At 38.0% G+C, this 26043-nt stretch overlaps 2 long non-coding RNA genes across 6 annotated transcripts; both read left to right on the top strand.

Annotated features, from left to right (window-relative positions):
• Positions 1–11775: 11775 nt before the first annotated feature.
• Positions 11776–20926, top strand: LOC126584936 (uncharacterized). Of its 5 annotated transcripts, none has more exons than XR_007610194.1 (5): positions 11776–12106; positions 12190–12349; positions 15224–15292; positions 18983–19770; positions 20810–20926. It is a non-coding gene; the product is annotated as an uncharacterized LOC126584936 (long non-coding RNA). The 5 variants fall into 5 exon arrangements; XR_007610196.1 differs by lacking the exon at positions 20810–20926 and adding an exon at positions 20052–20800 and having other exon boundaries at positions 18983–19999; XR_007610197.1 differs by lacking the exon at positions 20810–20926 and adding an exon at positions 20104–20800 and having other exon boundaries at positions 18983–20051.
• A 714-nt stretch (positions 20927–21640) lies between these two features.
• Positions 21641–23467, top strand: LOC126584935 (uncharacterized). The gene is made up of 2 exons (XR_007610193.1): positions 21641–22167; positions 23282–23467. It is a non-coding gene; the product is annotated as an uncharacterized LOC126584935 (long non-coding RNA).
• Positions 23468–26043: the final 2576 nt, after the last annotated feature.

The raw sequence follows: 26043 nt of genomic DNA, 5'->3' as shown, positions 1-26043 counted from the left end.
GCCGTTTGATTTAAATTTGGGCTGTTAGAATTTTTTTTTTATTGTTAGATTTGATTATATTCGATCTCAACTATTGGATACAATGTATTTTAAAATAACATATTTTTTAAAAATAAAATTTGAATATGGACCGTTGGATCAACCAACGGTCCTTAAATTGTGGCCATTCAATGCGGAAAAGAGCCGTTAGGCTCAGGGAAATGGCCGACAGGGCCCTGATAGTGGGCCCCTCCCCGCTGTCGGGAGCTGAATTGATGCGGGCCGCGTGGGGCGCTTCGATGAGTGGGCAGGCCGAGAGTGGCCTAAATGCAGGTGAGTCCACGCGTTTGCGCGGGGGGGGGGTGGAATTTGGGGGGGGTATTTGGCCCAGCTTTAGCATTTGGCTTTTAGCCCAATGTTTTAGGTTGGGTTAGGTGGTGTTTGGGGGGTGGGGGGGGAATAAATAGGGTAATTTGGCATTTAACTCAGGGTTGGAGGAGGCCTAAAGGACCTTACGAATTAAGATGTTTTAGTTGTTGGAGTTTTACTCTTCTAGAATGATATGGTTTTGTAGTCATTGTGGGATTATGAATTACAAGCTAAGATTTAGAGATTGTATTAGATTTAAGCTTGTGGTTTCCTAGTTAATATTAGATTACTTAACTAGAGGCTAAAGGGGTTCAAAGGGTAAACCCCAATTTTGACGTGGGGATCAAGTAAAAGGCTTTATACGTGAGCTTTAGGGTTAAATATGAGAGTTCCAAGCACATACTAATTAACACACGCAACAAAGCATCCAAACTCCCCATTGAATCGTTGCGTAAGATTAGTTCTTCTTCCAATGACTGCTTCAGGTATGTGTTAGTTTATATGCTTTATTTTATTCAACTATAAGATTTTTACTGTTGGTATCAGAGCAGTAGTTAATCGTATAAAATGATGATGTATATATGTATATGTATTTACGAGACAGTAGTTGACAAGAAAGGAATGAAGGAAATAATTTGTCTATACTAAGTTCATGGAGCAACATATATGCATGTATTTAGCAATTAAATGGCAAAAGCATGATTGTGTGCACTAAGTTCAAATCAAAAGGAAATATTTGAGATTTCTTTATACCTTTAAAGATCCTTTTTGCTTTGCGATGGATAATCACCCAAAGTTAGGTCCATTCCTCTCATTGAGTTGAACTCCATATATAGCCTTCATATTCATCATTTTGCCTCCTTGGATTCTTGGTTTTGGAAGCTTGAATGGATTCTCCAAAGTAGAGAACCTCTAAGTCTTGGCACCAAGGATGATTGAGGGAGAAGATGAGTGACATGAGAGGAAGAGGATAAGGGGTGGGTTCGAAAAACCGAAAACTGAAAAAAAAAAAAAACCGAACTGATTACCGAACCAAAACTAAAGAAAACCGAACCGAAGCTAAATCTTTTGGTTCGATTTGGGTATCAGTGGTTTGGAAATCAAACCGAACCTTTATTTATTTGTTTATGTTGAGTATTTATCTTTCAAACCCAATTTTCCAATCCAAATGTGTTGGAAGTCAAACTTCAAACCCAATTTTCAAAACCCGAACATTCATATAGCTAATATTGAATGTGGTGTTTGGTGTGGATGCGCCACTGAGTCGGACCGATCAAATAGATGAAGCAAGAGTCGAACATGCAGAAATAAAGGAGAAGAAGGAGAGCTTAGTCAGACCGATCATATGCTACAGCATGCATAAACGTTGAGAGCATAAATCAAAATCTGTGAGATAGGATTATCCTATCCAGACCTTTACTTCCCTCAAATTTTTTCTAAAAACCAAAAAATTGTTGCTTGAGGGGATTAAATGGCGCGGTGGAAGCATATTAGTGGGTGGCAAAATTTTCAAACTTCAAAAATGTACTCTTGTATATACGTTGATTCTCCATGAGAGAAGTAATACAGAGAAAAATTAAACCCCATATTCATATTTTTTTAAACAATTTTCAGATTTTTATTTTTTTTTAAATTCAAAACAAAAAAAAAACCAAATTGCATAGGAAAAAACCAAACTGAACAGTAATTTCGTTTTAGTTATGGTTTAAGCAAAAAACCAAAACGATTGGAACATAACCAATCCCTAGAAGAAGATGCTAGTATCTTCCTTCCCATATGGCCGGCCTCCTAGAGAGAGCTTGTGTTTTCTCTCTTTTGCCTCTTGGAAACCCTAAGTGAGGATGGAGCTATAATACTCCTTATAAAATTAGGCTAAACTACAAAATAAGTCAGTTTTAATAAAATTGTATTGAACTCCTCATTTATGTGAGTCAAACTTATAACTATCTTGCTAACGAATGAAAAAAATTATCACTAACAAAAGTAAAAACCAATTATTAATAAAACATAATGTCATAATGAATTAATTGGTTTGATTCGTTTTTTATTTATTATTCTATTATGGAGTTTGGAGTTCGTATTTTTTTACCTAAGAAATGTCGTGGTTTTCAAGAATCAAGATAACGTTTCGGGCTAAAAGTGAGTGAAAAAAATAAGGCAGGAAAAATAAGGATAAAAAAGGTCGGTAAAGGTCCTACCATCATGTGCTCTTGCCGATAATTGCTAGTAAAGTCATCAACTGTAACCTTATCTTTTTATCTAATCTTAATCTAAGAAGTGACAAAATAAAAAATTTCTATTTAGTTGAGAATCAAGTACGACTAGTTTTTAAAGAGGACTTCTCGTGATATTCTGATGTCACTATTTCTCTTTACGAGCTTATTTAGTGAAGAAGAATAGTGTATTAGTTACGATTAAGATACATTCAAGGTAATTTCTTTCGGTATACAAAAAGAGCCTTTACATAAATACAACAATTATGAGTTGGTGATCAAAATTCAAAATTATGAAATGATGTACAAAACAACAACAATTACTAACCAAATATGTATTATTGTGGATTCTTAGCAAATCATGAACCAATTAGTCTTCATCAAGTTTCATGTACATGAATAAACCAAGTGTACTATATTACTAATTATCGCGTTGGTTATTTCATCACCAATTCAACTGTAAAGTGATAGAATTTTTCTATTTGTATTCTTTATGCTTGTTTTTTTTATATATATTTGAAAGTAAATGGAAGAGTGAAAACAAATCGAAAGAGAGAATGAAAATATCTAAACATGACATAACCACGACCTTCATTTAATACATCCATAAAATTTGTGTTAATTACTTGTGCATGGGCAATTGACTCTAATACAAAATCTTTTGTATTTATATACTTTGACAATTCATATGAATATATATATCTATATATATAAAGTGAGCACCCTAAAATGGTGAAACATTCAAAATACCATAAATTGTCCTTTAAGAATTTCATAAATTACAATTGAACCAAAAGAAGCTAAAGTATTTAACCATATTTTTATTTTGAATGAATTTAATATTTAAAATTATAGAAAAAAAAAACAAAACAAAATAAAACCTCCCACGTTAGTGTGGGTGGTTTCAAGTCATTAATTCATTTCTTTTAAATTTTTTTTTAAATATGTAAATTAATTATTTAAATAAAAAATATATAAAAATGTCAATTGCCACACGCGTATGCGTGTGGCAAGAGGCTAGTATATATATAATGAGAAAGTAAAAATGATGAACCTTTCAAATATCATAAAATGTTCTTGATTAATCTCTACTAATTAATAAAACACTCATTGTTAATCAAAACCCTATGAAATTATTAGTTTAACATTCTAATTAAAAAAGAACATGAATAAGAAATATGGGGCAGAAATGTAATTTCACACAACCAAATTTTGCTGTTTTTTTTTTCAAAGCCTCACCTACAAGTAATCATAACATATCTCTAATTTAAAAAGAAAAAAGAAAAAAAAAACTTCATACTCCCACATTCTCTATCACTCTCTTCCTCTCCTTCTATTTCAAAAACAAAAAAAAAAAATTTCAAAAACACTGTGTGTGCACATATGCTAGTAAAAATATTAAAAGAAGACATTTTTTTTAAAGAAAAAAGACACTTTAAAATTAAGGCAAAATAGTAAAATTACAATTTTTGTTGTTTTCTGGTAGGAGTATTTCTCATGGGACCCGCACATGGATATAATGATCGTCATATGGAGCGTTGATGACAGACTGTTCGTTAGATGGGAATTCTCATGGGCCCAAAGTGAGACTTCTTGTAAGAAATTGTCTTTTGTTTATCTTTATCATTGGATAAAGGTTGTGCGATGCTTTTGATTTAAAATTAGACTTTTCAGGTCTTTTTCATTAATTTTATTTTTTGAAAGATAAATATAAGTATTAGCGCTTAAAATTGGTGAGCTCTTTACCAAAATAAAAAATAAAAAATTGGTGAGCTCAGTAAAGATCAAAATGGTTGTGTGTTGCCCCTTAGTGGGTTTGGGGTTTGCGAATAAGGAGAAATAGACAACAAAATTTAAGTGGTTCACCCTTCAAAACTGTCCACTGAGTCTCTTGAATATATTGAATACAGAGTTACAAATAACACTCGGCTCAACACAATATATTTTCTCTCACAATTCCTCCAACGTCTTCTAAGGAGTACTCATTCTCTTTATATAGGCCCACAATGAGCCCCAAGTCCAATGGCTCGAGTCTCCCACTGCCTTTGCATTTAATGCGCATAATACATATATTTGACCTGCTAGTTGTCCCTCCATTCTTTGGCCGAGACGCGGCAACGAAGTGATATTTGTGCATGTCCACTTGCATGCTTACTTGGGACAATGTATACTTAGCATCTTGCTCAGCTCTAGAGTTGGTAGACAAAAACACTTGAGCCCTCTACTTGTCAGCCTTTATGCTCCCTTATAGGCTTTTGTTCACTTGGATAGCCATAATGCACCTAGAGTTATTGGTTTGAATAGGCATGTCCCTTTGTTCTTGGGACCTTGTGCCATAAATATGTCAGTGCACCAACTTTGCACATTGGTGGTCGGAAAGTGCTTTATAGGGAAGCCCTTGGCCTAGTTGATTTATAGTCAACTTGGATGCCATGTGCTACTATATCACTCGGGATCGTTCTCCCAGCTTCGTCGGAAAGGACCCTGCGTTAACAATAGGTCTACGGTTGTCAACAAGCTCATTTAAAAAAAATTAGGGAATTAGTGTTGACTTTTGTAGTTTAGGTAGGATCCTAATTGATATGTAATCCCGTGTATTCTCATGTAATCACTTGTAATTAGTTTTCTTTCCTTTTATGTTAGGGTTGTACTCCTATAAGTTCCTCTTATTGAGAAGAATATATCATTATTCAAAGCATTCTCTTCTTGGTACTAGAGTCAAGTCGAAAAAAACGGAAAAAATTAAGAAGAAACCTAGGAGTGCTGAGTATTCAGTGCGCTGTTCGAACCCAATGCCATGCCCGACCGTAGCACGGTCTTTGATCAACGAGCGGTGCTTCGTACCGTTGCTGTCCCTCAGAAGAAAACCACAGCGAGCGACGAATTGTCATTGCTGTCATCGAATCACAGCGAACGATTACTCCATCGTTGTTGTTCAGGAACCTGTGCATAGATTCCCACAGCCTAGAATTCTGTGCAGCCCCATGCTCCCTTGTTCCTTTGTCCCTGTGTTCCCTTGATCAACACCATCGCTAAGGGCTTTGGTGCACCGTCCTGATTCATGATCAGCCACGTTTGTGTTATTGCTGCAGTGTCCTGATTCTTAAGCAGCAAATATCCTACTGTGGTGTGGCTACTCAAACTTGCTGCCCAGAATTGTCAACATATTTATTTATTTTTTATTTTATTTGCCCACAAATGGTGACCCTGACATAACCGAGCCCACCACTATGGAAGTTAGAGCATATGAATCTGTTGCTAAATCCAAAAGTAAATTAGATTGTATAAATGACAAAGCATAGGCCTTGAGTACCGTGGCCAGTGAACTGAAGGTAGATTCTAAAAATATAGTTGCGGAAGTGTCTGCCTCTACTAATACAAGTAACAATGGTAAGGCTTTAAAGGTTTCTGCCTCTGTTATGAATAATATGTGGATAATTGATTCTAGTGCTACTGAACATATGACTTATGATTCTAGACAGGTAGAAACCCTAAAACCATCCACCAAAACTGTAGTCAGTGTTGCCAACGGTAATTCTTCCCATGGTATTGGGGAAGGAACCGTCTCCCTTTTAGATACCTTTGGTCTTGATACCGTACTTGTTGTTCCTTCTCTTAACTATAATTTATTATCTGTTGCTCAAATAACTATCGTCATGCATTGTCTTATGATTTTTTGGCCTTCTTTTTGTGTTTTTAAGGACATTCGGACTCGCAAGACGATTGGTTATGGTATTAGGAAAGGGAAGCTCTACTACTTGGAGCTGACATCAAACAGTTCCCGAATGTTGACTCAAGCTCTTGCAGTGGAAGGAGATTTGGGGGATAGGAATAAAGCTTCGGAGATTTGATTGTGGCATCGTCGGCTTGGACATGCTTTGTTCGGCTATCTGCGGAGGTTGTTTCCTAGCATGTTTGGTAAGCATGATATTTCTAACTTTAAATGTGGTGTTTGTGAAATGGCTAAAAGTCATCGTACTTCGTTTCTGTCTAGTTTGAATAAAAGTTCAATCCCGTTTATGATCATTCATTCTGATGTTTGTGGACCATCTAAAACTACTACACTTGGTGGTGCTCATTGGTTTGTTACTTTTATTGATAACTGCACACGTATGACTTGGGTTTGTTTGATGAAGTCCAAAAGTGAAGTTACTTCTTTGTTTTAGCGGTTTTATAAAATGGTACAAGTACAATATAAGTCACAAATATAGGTTCTCAGGAGTAACAATGGCGGCGAATATTAAACTCTGAACGTCGTGCCTTTCTTGATCATCATGGTATTATTCATCAGACTACATGTCTATCTACTCCACAACAAAATGGTGTTGCAGAACGTAAGAATCGTCAGCTTCTAGAGGTTGTTCGTGCTTCTCTGATTGAGGCGTGTCTCCCGTTATCTTTTTGGGGAGAAGCTCTCACCTCAGCTGCCTATCTCATGAATCGTGTTCCATCCCGATCAGTCGACTTTCAAACACTGCTCCAAACTCTTTCTTCATATGTTGATGCTCCTACAGCTCCTGATCTTCCACCTCACGTGTTTGGATGTGTAGCCTTTGTTCATCTTCATAAACAACAGAGAAGTAAGCTTGAGCCTCGGGCCTTACGGTGTGTGTTTGTGGGGTATGCCTCAAATCAAAAGGGGTATTGTTGTTATCACCCTCCGACGAAAAAATTGTTTGTCACTATGGATGTTGCGTTTCATGAGAATGATATGTACTTTGCCCATCTCGAGTCTTCACTTCAGGGGGAGAATCAAACAGAAGTTCAAACTCTTGATTATAATATTCCAAATATAGATAGTGTGAATGATTTGGATTTAAGTGGTGATGTCTTGGAGAGAAGTGGTGATCACTCACACGAAAACAATGATATGAATGAATTGGAACTAAGTGGTGATGTTGTGGAGACAAGTGGTGATCATTCACATGGAAATAATGTTGAAAACCGTGAAAGGGACGAGTCGACATCGCCAGATAACTCATTGCCTGATGGCTCACTGCCAGTTTCCTCACCACTGGACAGTCCTATGTCGCCAGTTATCTCACAGTCGATCTTGAGTCCCAATAACCATAATCAATCGTCTTCAATCTTGGATGCACCACCCCCACCACATCGTCTCCCTGATCGCATCAACCGAGGTATTCCTAAACCTACTTATAAAGCCGACCCTAATTGCAAAACTCGGTATCCGATGAGTAAGCCCAACCCTGAGCCTAATGTGTTATACCCCGTTAAGTAGTTATGTGTTTACCAATCACCTATCAGAATCAAATAAGTCATTTGTGCATCAATTATCTACTGTATCTATTCCTAACAATGTGCATGAGGCTTTAGCTGATCTATGTTGGCAAGCAGCAATGAATGAAGAATTGAAGTCTTTGAAAAAGAATGCTACCTGGGAAATCACAGACTTGCCAGCCGGCAAGAAACCTGTGGGATGCAAATGGGTCTATACGGTGAAGTACAAAGCTAATGGGATGGTGGATCGCTTCAAGGCAAGACTAGTAGTAAAATGATACACTAAAAAAATATGGAATTGACTATACGGATACATTTTCCCCTGTAGCCAAGATCAATACAATTCGTGTTTTGTTGTCATTGGCTGCAAATCTTAATTGGCCATTACAGTAGTTCGATGTGAAGAATGCCTTCTTGCATGGGGACTTGACAGAAGAGATTTATATGGATCTTCCGCCGGGATGTAATGCTCCAGATAAATACAAAAGAAAAGTGTGCAGGTTGAAGAAATCCTTGTATGGCTTGAAGCAGTCCCCTCGAGCATGGTTTGGAAGATTCACAAAATCTATGAGAGCATTTGGTTACAGACAATGTAACTCTGATCATACTTTGTTCTTGAAAAGACAGAATGGGAAGCTTACTGCACTTATTGTGTATGTAGACGATATGGTGGTAACGGGTAATGATCCAAAAGAACGTGTGGCCTTGCAAAGATACTTGTCTACAAAATTTGAAATGAAGGACCTTGGATCCCTGAAATATTTTTTAGGGATTGAGGTGTCAAGAAGCAGTTCTGGATTTTTCTTGTCTCAGAGGAAGTATATTATTGATTTGTTGCACGAAACTGACATGTCAGCTTGTCAGCTAGTAGCTACACCATTAGAAGAAGGATTGAAGCTTAGTATTGATCATAATCAAGTACCAGTTGACAAAGGAAGATACCAAAGGTTAGTAGGCCGTTTGATGTATTTGGCACACACAAGACCGGACCTTGCTTATGCCTTGAGTGTAGTGAGTCAATACATGCATGATCCTGGAGAGCAACATATGAAAGCCGTGATGAGAATATTACGATATTTGAAGGGAAGTCCGAGCAAAGGAATTTTGTTTAAGAGGAATAATCACTTTAGTGTTGAGGGTTATACTGATGCAGACTGGGCAAGTTCCATTGATGATAGACGCTCAACATCAGGTTACTTTACGTTTGTTGGGGGTAACTTGGTTACATGGAGAAGTAAGAAACAGAATGTGGTTGCGTTCCAGTGCAGAAGCAGAATACAGAGGTATGGCTTTGGGGATTTGTGAAATTTTGTGGCTTAAGCTTCTGTTAAGCAATTTGGGTATACAACATGATCAGCCCATGAAATTATTTTGTGATAATAAAGCTGCTCGTGACATTGCACATAATCCGGTACAACATGATAGAATAAAGCATGTTGAAGTTGATCAGTTCTTCATCAAAGAAAAATTGGAAAGGAAAATAATTGAAGTACCAGCGATAAGAACAGAAGATCAGTTGGCAGATATCCTCACAAAAGCTGTTTCGAGTCACAAGTTTCCAAGTTTCTTACACAAGTTGGGCATGAGTGACATATATGCACCAACTTAAGGGGGAGTGGTGACTTTTGTAGTTTAGGTAGGATCCTTAATTGATATGTAATCCCGTGTATTCTCATGTAATCACTTGTAATTAGTTTTCTTTCCTTTTATGTTAGGGTTGTTCTCCTATAAGTTCCTCTTATTGAGAAGAATATATCATTATTCAAAGCATACTCTTCTATTAAAACTAGAATACCCATACTTTTATTAATGAGGATTGTATCCCCCTGTAAAATGACTAACATACCTAGTTGAATTAGGACTAGAATGTCTTAATATTTTAAAAATATTAGTTATAAAAGAAAATAAAAAGGGGAGGAGGTGGGTGTTCCAGTTCTCCACCTCTCCCTCCCCGAGTCTGATTGAGTGTCATGATTGTTTCTCCTAAAACTTCGACCTGCTTATCTCTATTTCAATTTGTACATAGAACAACATGCATTCAAGTAATCTGCCCATTCTGCCAAATGCACTGGACTGTGCTGCCCCTTTTTATTTGATTTGTTTTTTATTATATATATATATATATATATATATTTAAACGAACGATATTATCTACACTAAAGCAAGTGGGGTGGACTTAGTTTTATAATGAGCTAGCAATAACATGATTCAAATTCGCATTTTGCGAGAATCGAACTAAGATCTCGCATTTACAAGTGAAGTATACTGGACTGTAGTACTAAGTGGCGTTTTTTATTATACCTTTTTATTTTAAATAAATACTTTGTTGTATAGGGTTAATTTAGGAAAATTATAAATTGTAGTTAGGTGTCCAAAGAATGAAAGAAATAATTTGTCTATGCTAAGTTGTTAAATACATGCATATACAATGGTATAATAAATGTCATAATGAATTAATTGTTTTGGTTCGTTTTTTCTTTATTATTCTGTTATGGAGTTTGTATTTTTACGTAAGAAAGGTCGTGGTTTTCAGGAATCAAGATAACGTTTCGGGCTAAACCATGTGCTCTTACCAATAATTGCTAGCAAAGTCATCAACAGTAACCTTATCTTTTTATCTAATCTTAATCTAAGAATTGACAACATAAAAATCCTCCATTTAGTTGAGAATCAAGTACGACTAGAGTCTGAGTCTTGAAAGAGAATATCTCGTATGATACTCTGACGTCACTATTTCTCTTTATGATCTTATTTGGCAAGGAAGAATAATGTATTAATTACGATTAAAATACATTCAAGATAATTTCTTTTAATATACAAAAAGAGTTTTTACATAGGTACAATAGTTATGAGTTGGTGATCAAAATTCAAAATTATGACATGATGTAGAAAGCAACAACAATTACTAAACAAACATGTATTATTGTGGATTCAAAATATTTCTTAGCAAATCATGAACCAAATAGTCTTCATCAAGTTTCATTTACATGAATAAACCAAGTGTGCAATATAACTAATTATCGAGTTGATTATTTCATCACCTATTCAACTATAAAGTGAGATAATTTCTCTATTTGTATTCTTTATGCTTGTATTTTTTTTTTATATTTGAAAGTAGGATAAATTAGGTTCACATCATTCTCTTTACTACTCCATTAATTAAAATCCTATTCATTTTCAATTTTTGATCAAGGTCCTTTGGTATTAATAACATCATTAATTATTTTAATAATAAAATATTTTTAATTTTAAATATATTCCTTTAGTGTTAAAAACGTTAAAATTAGTATATTTATATTTATGGCTAAATTTTTTTATCATATATTTTTATTTTTAGTTTGTACCTATTTTTAATTTGTACCAATTTTCTTTTCATTTTTAATTTGTACCCATATATTAGTTTCTTTTTGTGCCCATATTTTTTAAAGCTTTATATGTGTTTGTACCCATTTGTACATCGTCACGTGACATTGTATATTTAATCAATGATAGAAAAATTACATATGGTATATTTATGTTTTATGCCTAAAACCTTGTATCATATATTTATATTTTTGGTTTGTACCCACTTTTAATTTGCAACATTTTTTTTAAATTGTAGTATTTTCTTTTTAATTTTATTTTGTACCCATGTATTAATTTCTTTTAACGCCTATATTTTTTTAAATTTCATTTGTACTCATAATTTTTTAATCTTTTATTTGTACCCTAATTTATTTATAATGTACCCATTATTCTTTATTAATGTACCACTTTGTTATATGTGAAATGTACCAATTATTTTGTAAAATGTACCATTTTTTTAACACTATGGATACATTCTTTTGCCATTTATTATTTCTTATTTTTACATAGTTTTTATCCATTTATTCAATCAAAATGTTTGAATTTTTTTTTATTGTAACTGTTTCTAATAGTATTAGAATGAGGGATTTTAAATTTATAGGATTATAAATGTCACAGCCCGTCCCAAAGTTTTACACTTGTGATTGTAAATTGACGGAATTGCCCTTAAACGTGATTAAGATATGTGAATTATATATTGGTGAAATATATGTTCCTAAGTTATTTGGAGATGGAATTTTGTGATTTGGGGTTAGGTAGGACCACACACCTCAAATCCCTCCATATTTCCCGTACCCTGTCTCTCTCTCTCCTTCCTCACAATCTCTCATTCTCTGTCTCTCTTCCTCTCCTTCGAACTCATACGGACCACCACAAAACCACCCTAAACTTCCACCAACGACAGAGTTAAGACCACCATCAAACTCCTGGAACCTCCACGATCACGATGGTATCCATTTCAGGTAAGTTTTGCTTCGGAAAACCCTAGTTTCAAAGTTCCCGTGAAATGGTACTGTTCATGATCTTCTAAATGACTATGTTTTAGGCTAAAACAAGATCACAGCGAGCTTAGTGAGGTCCCAAGGAAGCTCGGAGTGCTTCGTTGGAAGTTTTTGGACTTAAGAACACGGAGATCGACAAGGTCAAAGTTTGGCCGGAACTTTCGAGGCATTTTCCGGCGAATCCCCGGCGAGTTAGGAGTCGAGGTAGGTATCAATCTCTTCGTCTCGTCAAGTACTACAACTTTCCTTTTTGTTTCACTCAATTTCGTTGAGTATTGAAGAAGTTATACTCATTTGAAAAATACCCAGTTTCCGGCGACCTCCGAGGCTTTCGAGGCATTTTCCGGCCAAACCACGGCGAACTAGGTGTTTTGCAAGGTATCATTCTCTTTGTCTCTTCAAGGGCTACAACTTTCGTTTTTGAATCACTTGATTTCGTTGAGAAATGACAAAGTTATGGCAATTTGAAAAACTGCCCAGAAAACGGCCGCCGGAAAAACCAGTCCGGCGACCCAAGGAAGAAGAAGGTGCGCGTGGGGGCGCGTGGACCCGTGCCTTCCTTGACGCGTGGGGGCGCGTGCTACAGTGAAAAATTATTTTAAAAATATGTCGACGTCCGTGACGTCGAGTAGATCACTGTGGTATATTCATATACCCAAATGGAACACCGTATGAGAAAGTTATTGAGGATTGTTGGTTAGGTGTTCAAATAACGTTTTATAATTTTCGCATTAGGTGAAAATGTGAATTGACGATCCGACCGTTGGATCGTTACCAAACTTTGATACGTTGTAATACGTAATATTTGAGGATTATTGGAACTTACGGATTGGGAATCCGAGTTACGGATCTTCCGGAATTGGAATTGTAAGTCCATAATATAAAATGTTAACCGTCACTTAGTTTTGGAAATTTACGGAGATCCGACCGTTGGATGGTAATGAAATTTTAGGATGTTATCCTAGAGATATATTGTGGACCTCTGGAAGTTATGGATTTAAAATCTGAGTGGCAGATCTTCCGGATCGAACTACGTAGTGACGTATTTTATATAAGTTATATATTCTATCGATATGAATTCTGAGGTTGGATTTGATTACTATTCTAGGCGGCGATCGTCGTGACGCCTTGATGTGTGGTGCTAGGGAGTTGTTGGACGAACTCCAGGTGAGTGGGCAGTTTTGTTTTCCGTATATATATAAACTTGACGTTTCCCAGAAATTGAATTGAAATGAAAATATGTTTAAAATGAAATGCATATGAGTTATGTGGAAAAACGGGAAGTGAAATACCATGCATAGAATTGATATGAAAAGTATATAGAAATGTGAGTTGAAATGCCATGCATGAATTAATATATGATGCATATGTATGAATTGGTGCGGTGGACGCACATGTATGAATTAATATATGATGCATATGTATGAATTGGTGCGGTGGACGCACAGGTAAGAATTGATTTATGATGCATATGTATGAATTGGTGCGGTGGACGCACAGGTAAGAATTGATTTATGATGCATATGTATGAAATGGTGCGGTGGACGCACAGGTGAGTAGTTATTTCTGTTATGATGATGTTGATGTATATTGAGCTCAAATCCTGCACCATAGTTTAGTGCTTATAGTATTCACCGCATCGCACGCTCGCCTTGGATCCAAGTAGATGCTAGTCGTACAGTCCACGCGGAGTGGGTACGACAGGCCAGTCGCGAGAGTGTTAGTGAGATTCCGACTGGTGGGTGACCTTAGATTATGTGCACAGATGATTTATGAGAAGCACTAGAGCGTAACTTATGTGCAGAAGGCCGTACAGTTCACGCGGAGTGACTCCGGCAGAGTGTGAGAGTGATAGATTTTGAGCTCTAGGTTCAACCGGGCTAATAGAGGGCCTCCGGTTGATTACTTTATTGCACCTGATATGATTTATGTTGATGCATTCATACCTTATTACTGTTGAGATGATGTGGCATGGCATAATTAATATGAGAAATGTTGAGATGATGTGGCATGGCATAATTAATATGAGAAAATGTTGAGTTAATGAATTGAAGTATTGAGAATATATATATATGTATATTTATATTTTATATTTCTGGGAAAGTATACAGGTTTTACGGAGAGGGGTTACAACGTTTTGAGAAATGTTTGGATTTGGAAAAGAATTGTTTTACTGACCCACTCAATTTTGGTTTTGCGCCCCTCCAGGTTCAGGAATCACAAAGGTGTGGTGACTACGAGGAATTTGACGGTGTTCTGACAGATTGGACAAAATTAGGACTCACCTTCGGGTGTATCAACTTATAAATTGTATCTTAAAGCTTCCGTACTGTGTAAATGGTTACGTCACTCTCACGTGACGGCCAGCATGCCCTCCTTCGGGACGGGGTGTGTCAGTTGATTGTCACAGCCCGTCCCGGAAATTTAATTCCGAGGACGTGAAAAGACCAAAATGCCCTTAAACGGGACTAAGGGGCGAAAATTTAACAATTGGATTTACATTAGTATGTTTAAAGTTGTGTTTGGGATTTAAGTAGGGCCTCCTACCCTGATTCCCTCCCCATTTCCCGTATGTACTCTCTCTCTCTTCCTCAGACCTCACTTTCTCTCTCCCTCTCCTTCGAACTTACACGGACCACCACAAAACCACCCTAAATCTATACCAACGTCAAGTTTGAGACCACCATTGGAATCCTGAGGACTTCACGATCACGTTGGTATCCATTTCAGGTAAGTTTTGCTTCGGAAAACCCCTAGTTTCAAAGTTCCCGTGAAGAGCACTGTTCATGATCTTCGAATTGGCTTTGTTTTAGGTGAAACCAAGCTCACAGTGAGCTTAAGGAAGTCCCAAGGAAGCTCGGAGTGCTTCGTTGGAAGTTTTTGGACGTAAGAACACGGAGATCGACAAGTTCAAAGTTTGGCCGGAGCTTTCGAGGCTCTTTCCGGCGAATCCCCGGCGAGTTAGGAGTTGAGGTAGGTATCATTCTCTTCGTCTCGTCAAGTACTACAACTTTCCTTTTTGTTTCACTCAATTTCGTTGAGTATTGAAGAAGTTATACTCATTTGAAAAATACCCAGTTTCCGGCGACCTCCGAGGCTTTCGAGGCAGTTTCCGGCCAAAACACGGCGAACTAGGTGTTGTGCAAGGTACCATTCTCTTTGTCTCTTCAAGGGCTACAACTTTCGTTTTTGAATCACTTGATTTCGTTGAGAAATGACAAAGTTAGGGCAGTTTAAAAAACTGCCCAGAAAACGGCCGCCGGAAAAACCAGTCCGGCGACCCAAGGAAGAAGATGATGCGCGTGGGGGCGCGTGGTCCGTACTTGTCTTGGCGCGTGGGGGCGCGTGCAACAGTAAACAATTATTTTAAAAATATGTCGACGTCCGTGACGTCGAGTAGATCACTGTGGTATATTCATATACCTAAATTGAACACCGTATGAGAAAGTTATTAAGGATTGTTGGTTAGGTGTTCGAATAACGTTTTATAGTTTTCACATTTAGATACCAACTGACACACCCCGTCCCGAAGGAGGGCATGCTGGCCGTCACGTGAGAGTGACGTAACCATTTACACAGTACGGAAGCTTTAAGATACAATTTATAAGTTGATACACCCGAAGGTGAGTCCTAATTTTGTCCAATCTGTCAGAACACCGTCAAATTCCTTGTAGTTACCACACCTTTGTGATTCCTGAACCTGGAGGGGCGCAAAACCATAATTGAGTGGGTCAGTAAAACAATTCTTTTCCAAATCCAAACATTTCTCAAAACGTTGTAACCCCTCTCCGTAAAACCTGTATACTTTCCCAGAAATGTAAAATATAAATATACATATATATTCTCAATACTTCAATTCATTAACTCAACATTTTTTCTTTATCAATCATGCCATGCCATGTCTAATTCAACAGTTAAGTATGGATGCATCAACAATAATCATATCAGGTGCAAGAAAGTAATCAACCGGAGGTCCTCTAATAGCCATGTACGGTTGAACCTAGAGCTCAAAATCTATCACTCTCACACTCTGCCGGAGTCACTCCGCGTGACCTGTACGGCCTTCAGCACATAAGTTACGCTCTAGTGCTTCTCATAAATCATCTGTGCACATAATCTAAGGTCACCCACCAGTCGGAATCTCACTAACACTCTCGCGACTGGCCTGTCATACCCACTCCGCGTGGACTGTACGACTAGCATCTACTTGGATCCAAGGCGAGCGTGCGATGCGGTGAATACTATAAGCACTAAACTATGGTGCAGGATTTGAGCTCAATATACATCAACATCATCATAACAGAAATAAATACTCACCTGTGCGTCCACCGCACCATTTCATACATATGCATCATAAATCAATTCTTACCTGTGCGGTGGACCGCACCAATTCATATATATGCATCATAAATCAATTCTTACCTGTGCGTCCACCGCACTAATTCATACATATGCATCATATATTAATTCATGCATGGCAGTTCAACTCACATTTCTATATACTTTTCATATCAATTCTATGCATGGTATTTCACTTCCCGTTTTTCCACATAACTCATATGCATTTCATTTTAAACATATTTTCATTTCAATTCAATTTCTGGGAAACGTCAAGTATATATATATACGGAAAACAAAACTGCCCACTCACCTGGAGTTCGTCCAACAACTCCCTAGCACCACACATCAGGGCGTCACGACGATCGCCGCCTAGAATAGTAATCAAATCCAACCTCAGAATTCATATCGATAGAATATATAACATATATAAAATACGTCACTACGTAGTTCGATCCGGAAGATCTGCCACTCAGATTTTAAATCCATAACTTCCAGAGGTCCACAATATATCTCTAGGATAACCTCCTAAAATTTCATTACCATCCAACGGTCGGATCTCCGTAAATTTCCAAAACTAAGTGACGGTTAACATTTTATATTATGGACTTACAATTCCAATTCCGGAAGATCCGTAACTTGGATTCCCAATCCGTAAGTTCCAATAATCCTCAAATATTACGTATTACAACGTATCAAAGTTTGGTAACGATCCAACGGTCGGATCGTCAATTCACATTTTTACCTAAATGTGAAAACTATAAAACGTTATTCGAACACCTAACCAACAATCCTTAATAACTTTCTCATACGGTGTTCAATTTAGGTATATGAATATACCACAGTGATCTACTCGACGTCACGGACGTCGACATATTTTTAAAATAATTTTTACTGTAGCACGCGCCCCCACGCGCATCATCTTCTTCCTTGGGTCGCCGGACTGGTTTTTCCGGCGGCCGTTTTCTGGGCAGTTTTTCAAATTGCCATAACTTTGTCATTTCTCAATGAAATCAAGTGATTCAAAAACGAACGTTGTAGCCCTTGAAGAGACAAAGAGAATGGTACCTTGCACAACACCTAGTTCGCCGTGGTTTGGCCGGAAACTGCCTCGAAAGCCTCGGAAGTCGCCGGAAACTGGGTATTTTTCAAATGAGTATAACTTCTTCAATACTCAACGAAATTGAGTGAAACAAAAAGGAAAGTTGTAGTACTTGACGAGACGAAGAGATTGATACCTATTTCAACTCCTAACTCGCCGGGGATTCGCCGGAAAGAGCCTCGAAAGCTCCGGACAAACTTTGAACTTGTCGATCTCCGTGTTCTTACGTCCAAAAACATCCAACGAAGCACTCCGAGCTTCCTTGGGACTTCCTTAAGCTCACTGTGAGCTTGGTTTCACCTAAAACAAAGCCAATTCGAAGATCATGAACAATGCTCTTCACGGGAACTTTGAAACTAGGGGTTTTCCGAAGCAAAACTTACCTGAAATGGATACCAACGTGATCGTGAAGTCCTCAGGATTCCAATGGTGGTCTCAAACTTGACGTTGGTATAGATTTAGGGTGGTTTTGTGGTGGTCCGTGTGAGTTCGAAGGAGAGGGAGAGAGAAAGTGAGGTCTGAGGAAGAGAGAGAGAGAGTACATACGGGAAATGGGGAAGGAATCAGGGTACGAGGCCCTACTTAAATCCCAAACACAACTTTAAACATACTAATGTAAATCCAATTGTTAAATTTTCGCCCCTTAGTCCCGCTTAAGGGCATTTTCGCCCGTCCCAAAGTTTTACACTTGTGATTGTAAATTGACGGAATTGCCCTTAAACGTGATTAAGATATGTGAATTATATATTGGTGAAATATATGTTCCTAAGTTATTTGGAGATGGAATTTTGTGATTTGGGGTTAGGTAGGACCACACACCTCAAATCCCTCCATATTTCCCGTACCCTGTCTCTCTCTCTCCTCCCTCACAATCTCTCATTCTCTGTCTCTCTTCCTCTCCTTCGAACTCATACGGACCACCACAAAACCACCCTAAACTTCCACCAACGACAGAGTTAAGACCACCATCAAACTCCTGGAACCTCCACGATCACGATGGTATCCATTTCAGGTAAGTTTTGCTTCGGAAAACCCTAGTTTCAAAGTTCCCGTGAAATGGTACTGTTCATGATCTTCTAAATGACTACGTTTTAGGCTAAAACAAGATCACAGCGAGCTTAGTGAGGTCCCAAGGAAGCTCGGAGTGCTTCGTTGGAAGTTTTTGGACGTAAGAACACGGAGATCACAAGGTCAAAGTTTGGCCGGAACTTTCGAGGCATTTTCCGGCGAATCCCCGGCGAGTTAGGAGTCGAGGTAGGTATCAATCTCTTCGTCTCGTCAAGTACTACAACTTTCCTTTTTGTTTCACTCAATTTCGTTGAGTATTGAAGAAGTTATACTCATTTGAAAAATACCCAGTTTCCGGCCAAACCACGGCGAACTAGGTGTTGTGCAAGGTATCATTCTCTTTGTCTCTTCAAGGGCTACAACTTTCGTTGTTGAATCACTTGATTTCGTTGAGAAATGACAAAGTTATGGCAATTTGAAAAACTGCCCAGAAAACGGCCGCCGGAAAAACCAGTCCGGCGACCCAAGGAAGAAGAAGGTGCGCGTGGGGGCGCGTGGACCCGTGCCTTCCTTGAGCGTGGGGGCGCGTGCTACAGTGAAAAATTATTTTAAAAATATGTCGACGTCCGTGACGTCGAGTAGATCACTGTGGTATATTCATATACCCAAATTGAACACCGTATGAGAAAGTTATTGAGGATTGTTGGTTAGGTGTTCAAATAACGTTTTATAATTTTCGCATTAGGTGAAAATGTGAATTGACGATCCGACCGTTGGATCGTTACCAAACTTTGATACGTTGTAATACGTAATATTTGAGGATTATTGGAACTTACGGATTGGGAATCCGAGTTACGGATCTTCCGGAATTGGAATTGTAAGTCCATAATATAAAATGTTAACCGTCACTTAGTTTTGGAAATTTACGGAGATCCGACCGTTGGATGGTAATGAAATTTTAGGATGTTATCCTAGAGATATATTGTGGACCTCTGGAAGTTATGGATTTAAAATCTGAGTGGCAGATCTTCCGGATCGAACTACGTAGTGACGTATTTTATATAAGTTATATATTCTATCGATATGAATTCTGAGGTTGGATTTGATTACTATTCTAGGCGGCGATCGTCGTGACGCCTTGATGTGTGGTGCTAGGGAGTTGTTGGACGAACTCCAGGTGAGTGGGCAGTTTTGTTTTCCGTATATATATAAACTTGACGTTTCCCAGAAATTGAATTGAAATGAAAATATGTTTAAAATGAAATGCATATGAGTTATGTGGAAAAACGGGAAGTGAAATACCATGCATAGAATTGATATGAAAAGTATATAGAAATGTGAGTTGAAATGCCATGCATGAATTAATATATGATGCATATGTATGAATTGGTGCGGTGGACGCACATGTATGAATTAATATATGATGCATATGTATGAATTGGTGCGGTGGACGCACAGGTAAGAATTGATTTATGATGCATATGTATGAATTGGTGCGGTGGACGCACAGGTAAGAATTGATTTATGATGCATATGTATGAAATGGTGCGGTGGACGCACAGGTGAGTAGTTATTTCTGTTATGATGATGTTGATGTATATTGAGCTCAAATCCTGCACCATAGTTTAGTGCTTATAGTATTCACCGCATCGCACGCTCGCCTTGGATCCAAGTAGATGCTAGTCGTACAGTCCACGCGGAGTGGGTACGACAGGCCAGTCGCGAGAGTGTTAGTGAGATTCCGACTGGTGGGTGACCTTAGATTATGTGCACAGATGATTTATGAGAAGCACTAGAGCGTAACTTATGTGCAGAAGGCCGTACAGTTCACGCGGAGTGACTCCGGCAGAGTGTGAGAGTGATAGATTTTGAGCTCTAGGTTCAACCGGGCTAATAGAGGGCCTCCGGTTGATTACTTTATTGCACCTGATATGATTTATGTTGATGCATTCATACCTTATTACTGTTGAGATGATGTGGCATGGCATAATTAATATGAGAAATGTTGAGATGATGTGGCATGGCATAATTAATATGAGAAAATGTTGAGTTAATGAATTGAAGTATTGAGAATATATATATGTATATTTATATTTTATATTTCTGGGAAAGTATACAGGTTTTACGGAGAGGGGTTACAACGTTTTGAGAAATGTTTGGATTTGGAAAAGAATTGTTTTACTGACCCACTCAATTTTGGTTTTGCGCCCCTCCAGGTTCAGGAATCACAAAGGTGTGGTGACTACGAGGAATTTGACGGTGTTCTGACAGATTGGACAAAATTAGGACTCACCTTCGGGTGTATCAACTTATAAATTGTATCTTAAAGCTTCCGTACTGTGTAAATGGTTACGTCACTCTCACGTGACGGCCAGCATGCCCTCCTTCGGGACGGGGTGTGTCAATACATCTCATAAAATATCGAACAATTAATGTCAAAACTATAAAACTATAAATATTAATTGTAATATAATGAAGTGTACAAAGTCAAAGGACTATAATCAAACTTGAATACCATTAAGGTTTTAGTCAAAGAATGTTAAGGATTAGGGACCGCATCCAAAGTATCACTTGAAAGTAAATGGAAGAGTGATACATCCATAAAATTTGTGTTAATTACTTGTGCATGGGCAATTGACTCTAATACAAAATCTTTTATATTAATATACTTTAACAATTCATATGTATTTATCTGTAACAATCTTTCCCTAATTTTATGATTTTATTCATTTTAAAAGAGTGGCTTGATGAAAATGCCCCTATAGGCAAGAATTTTGACTTACGTTGATCATCATTTAGAGAGACGCATGACTCATTGTTTTCGCGTATTTGTGTAGTACTTGAGGATACGAACGCGTGGGCACAAGCGGAATCGAATTTGGAGTTACGATAGAGATTTTATGGACTTACAAATGCGAATGGCAATTTAGTAATTTCATGTTCAGAGATATTTTTTGGCTTGTTTTGTGAGCCACATGGGGCCCACACCCCACTCTTTCCCTCCCTCGTGTGTCTCCCAATCTTTAGAAATCCATTTTTTTCAACTCTCCACTCATTTGCTACCATTTCATCTCTCATTCCTTCATTTCACTCCCTCTCGTCTCTCGGCTCTGTCTCGTTTCTCTTTCTGCAAGTGCAGAGAAGCCGCACCATACCAACCTCACCGTTCCGGCGAGTACCACCACCATGAACCTAGGCTAGTCATGAACCACCGCCGACTGCCATGATTACCTCTCCCTCATCCCTCACCTTTATCTCTCCCCCGTTCTCCTCATCTCTGTAGTTACGCAGACACTACCATGACGGAGAATCGCCATCTTCTGTCGAAACCATCAAAACCAGACCATTAGCCTCGAAGAGAGATCACCATCGCCGTCATCCAGTTAGTTCAATGCACCCTAGTTCAAGATGTGGCTGCATAGTGGCTTTGGCCACTGTTCATCGTCTCCTCCGGCGAAACTTCATTTTCCCAACAAAGGAAACAACGCAGGGGAAGTTTCCCAGTTTTTTTACGGAGATCCAGCAACTTCGAGCCATTTCCGCCCAACTCTAGCCACGGCTTAGTACCATTTAGGTGCGATTACTATCGAAGACTCCGACTTTCTTAACTCGAAAGGATCTGACCTCACAAATATTTGTGAGTGGGTCCTTGCTTTTAAATATTATATATTTATTTAGTTTCCATTTATATATTTGAAAAATAATTTCTTACGTATGCCTAGACTAGTCTAATGTTTATAAAAATTAGGGAAATGATGAAATTTACTAAATTATCCTAAATCCTATGGGATGCACAAGTATGCGTACTTTTGTGGGATTTTATTTATGGTCATGATTAATATTTATTGAATAGTATTATGTTGACATAAATTATTGTTTTATCACTGTATGATTTTATTTACGTTATATGGTCATCGTTGCTACACCGGTGTTAGTACTCGCCTAGGCCAGGGTCAGTCTTTCAGGTGTATGTTCACATCGCACCGTACGCTTACTTTGGATCCATTGTAGGTTCCAGTCCAGTCCTAGATTGCTATAGGCAATTAGGACTCGTATGTGATGCGCATAGTCTTCACGTGATTGTAGTACTAGAGCGTAATTATTATTACACCCAGTCCTGTTCATGTCAAAGTATCTCTGCATGGACTCGTGTGTCAGCATATGTCGATGAACACTCGATATGATATGTTTGTTTATGCGAGATTATGTGATAATTAGTCGTTATGTGTTTATTTACGCAATATTGCGACTTATGGCATTCTTGTGATATTGCAGGTTACGATAAGTATTTTCATACTATACGTAGTATGTATATTTTAGAAATTATACTTGTTTTACCTTCGATGGAATAATTCTCATCCTACTTTATTATACTTTACTTATGCTCTAAAATCATATCTGAAATGAGTTCATTCCCGCTCACAAGTACACTATTATATTTAGGCGATTTTAGGTTTAAATTTATTCTCATTTTCCACATCACTACACTTTATGGTTTTGGGTCGGAGTGTGTCATTATCTATATATACATAAAATGAAAAATAAAAAATGATGAAGCTTTCAAATATCATAAAATGTTCTTGATTAATAAAAATATTAAAAGAAGACACTTTTTTTTTCTTCAGAAAAGAAGACACTTTAAAATTAAGGCAAATAGTAAAATTACAATTTTTGTTGTTTTCTGGTAGGAGTATTTCTCATGGGACCTGCACGTGGATAGGATGCGCGTCAGATGGAGCGTTGACAACATATTGTTCTTTAGATGGGAATTCTCATGGGACCAAAGTGTTCTTGTAAGAAATTGCCTATTGTTTATCCTTATCATTGAATAAAGGTTGTTCGATACTTTTGATTAAAAATAGACTTTTGAGGTCTTTTTTATTAGTTTTTTTTTAAAGATAAACATAAGTATTAGCGCTTAACATTGGTGAGCTCAGTAAAGACCAAAATAGTTGTGCGTTGCCCCTTAGTTGGTTTGGGGTTTGTGAAGAAGGAGAAATCGACAACAAAATTTAAGTCGTTTATCCTTCAAAACTGTTCACTGAGTCTCTTAAATATATTGAATACAGAGTTACAAACAACGCTCAACTCAACACAATATATTTTCTCTCATAATTCCTTTAACCTCTTGTAAGCAGTACTCATTCTCCGTATATAGGCCCACAAGGAGTCCCAATGTCACGACCCGTCCCCAAAAATTACGGTTTTTATAATTTTAACACGTGAAATTACGAAAATGCCCTTCGAGGTAAATGCATTGATTTTATTTGACCGGCTTGTCGTGTCATGTAAGATCTATTTTCTTGGCATATCCTTATAGCACTCGTTGCTACAAATGCGTGGGCATGAACGGAACGTAATTTGAAGCTATAACAAATGAGTTATTAACAAACGAAGTCAAGGGTAAAATGGTCATTTGACCAGAAATCTGGAAGGCTCTAGATTTTGTTGGAGCAATTAGTTGATGCCACATGTGTGGCTAAGATGGAAAAGAAAGGAGAGAAAATGAAGAACTGGACCGATTAGAAAAAGGGAGGTGAGGAGTGACCAATGAGAAGAGAGAGAAATGAGGGAAATGAGGGATGCGAGAATAAGAGGAACCGGTCAGGTTCCCCTTGACCTGCGTGACCCGACCTGGTTCCCTTGGAATTTTCAGATGGTTTTCAGTCAATTTTTCGGGCGAACCATATCAAACAATCACCTGGGAACCACTCAACGCCTTTCCCTCTACCAATCCCACCTCAAAATGGAAGAAATTAGACCCAATTTCATAAAGAACCGCACCGGTTGGTGCAGTGGTTCCATGGCGGTGATTTGCCATTTTCTGAAGCCAACTCCATTGACCACCACCACCACCAATGGACTCCCTTCAACCTTAGGAACAAAACCTATACATTGGTTGTGGCGTCAGAGCTTGTTTGGAGTCGAATCAAGAACACTCACTTCTAGGGTTTCCTGCGGTTCAAGGGTGATTTGAGGTGTTTCCTGACCGAACTGGACATCGGTCCATGTATAAAAGTTGTTCATCTCATTAAGATCTTCATTCCCATAAAATTTGGGAATTTTTGGAGTTGTTGAATTTTCCGATGAGTCGGGGCTATCGGCCGTCGCGTGTAGCAGTGCGTAGCCTTCCGAGCCGCCTCCTTGTGGCGGTTTGTGGGGGGAACCCGAGGTTCCTCCTTAGAGTTTTACTAAATGGTCTCTATGTGCATTTAGGTGCATCGGTGGACGTGATCCGGTCTTTGCTAGTTGAGCGGCACTTCGACAATAAAATAACTGTGAGTAAAACCCTTCTTAACTTATATATTTTTATAAAATATTAGCCTAGCATGCATTTTATATCTCATGATTTGAATATGTTTTATAGAATTCTATATTTTATTGTTTATGAAATATTTATAATTTATCGAAATTACGTTTTACAAATGGATATGAATTACTAAGATTTTCATATACAGAATTCTATGGATTTACGAATGTGACTTTGAGCTTTTGAACTCCGATGTTTTAATATGAGTTTTGAGATATGTTTTTGGTACGTATCTAGTGGGTTATCATATAGCGCATCAACATAACACAGGTATGTAGACGTCTATGGGCATAAGACGGAAATTTATGTATATACCTCTTCTCCGATGTAACCCGGAGTCGTACAGCTTCACATTCGGGTGATGGACCATGGTTTTCTTCACTAGCGTAACCCAGTGTCGTACAGCTTCACCTTCGGGTGATGGATATGTATTGCCTGCTGGTGGATGAGGAGTAGATGATTTAATGATATACCCCCAGCTTCACTAGCTTGGGGCTAGTGTCGGTGTGTGATGTTATATATCTTCTTCTCCGGCGTAACCTAGAGTCGTACAACTTCACCTTTGGATGATGGACCATGGCTTCTTCATTAGCGTAACCCAGTGTCATACAGCTTCACCTTTGGGTGATGGACATGTATTGCCTTCGGGCGACTATGATACCCTAAGTTGAGTACAACACAGATGTTTTTCATGGCATGCTAGAGTTTTTATAAAACCTACTATGTAGTATTATATATGTGTTTTCAAAACAGGGGGTTATTATGTTCAACGTAGGAATCATTCCCTTATTCATATCTTTTCCTAGTAATTCCTTCATATTGTTCTGGTTAAGTTGTATGCTCTGAACACATTCCTGCTTTGGCATAATCGTTCTAACTACTTATTCTTTATTGCATGCATGTTTAAAATGGCTTTGTCACCCTCGGGTGTTGGCCATCATGTTTCCTTTTATAGGCATCTATTAGATAACCACCACATACCTGGAGTTAATGGTTTGAATAGGCATGTCTCTCTGTTCTTGCGACCTTGTGCCATAAACCTATCAGTGCACCAACTTGCACATTGGTGTTCTGAAAGTGCTTTATAAGGAAACCCTTAGCCTAGTTGATTTATAGTTAATCTGGATGCCATGTGCTCCT

This window comes from Malus sylvestris, chromosome 10 (assembly GCF_916048215.2).
Source record: "Malus sylvestris chromosome 10, drMalSylv7.2, whole genome shotgun sequence".
In the NCBI taxonomy this organism is placed as follows: Eukaryota; Viridiplantae; Streptophyta; class Magnoliopsida; order Rosales; family Rosaceae; genus Malus; species Malus sylvestris.
Note: the sequence above shows the minus strand (reverse complement) of the source record. Positions and strands in the feature narration are given on the sequence as shown.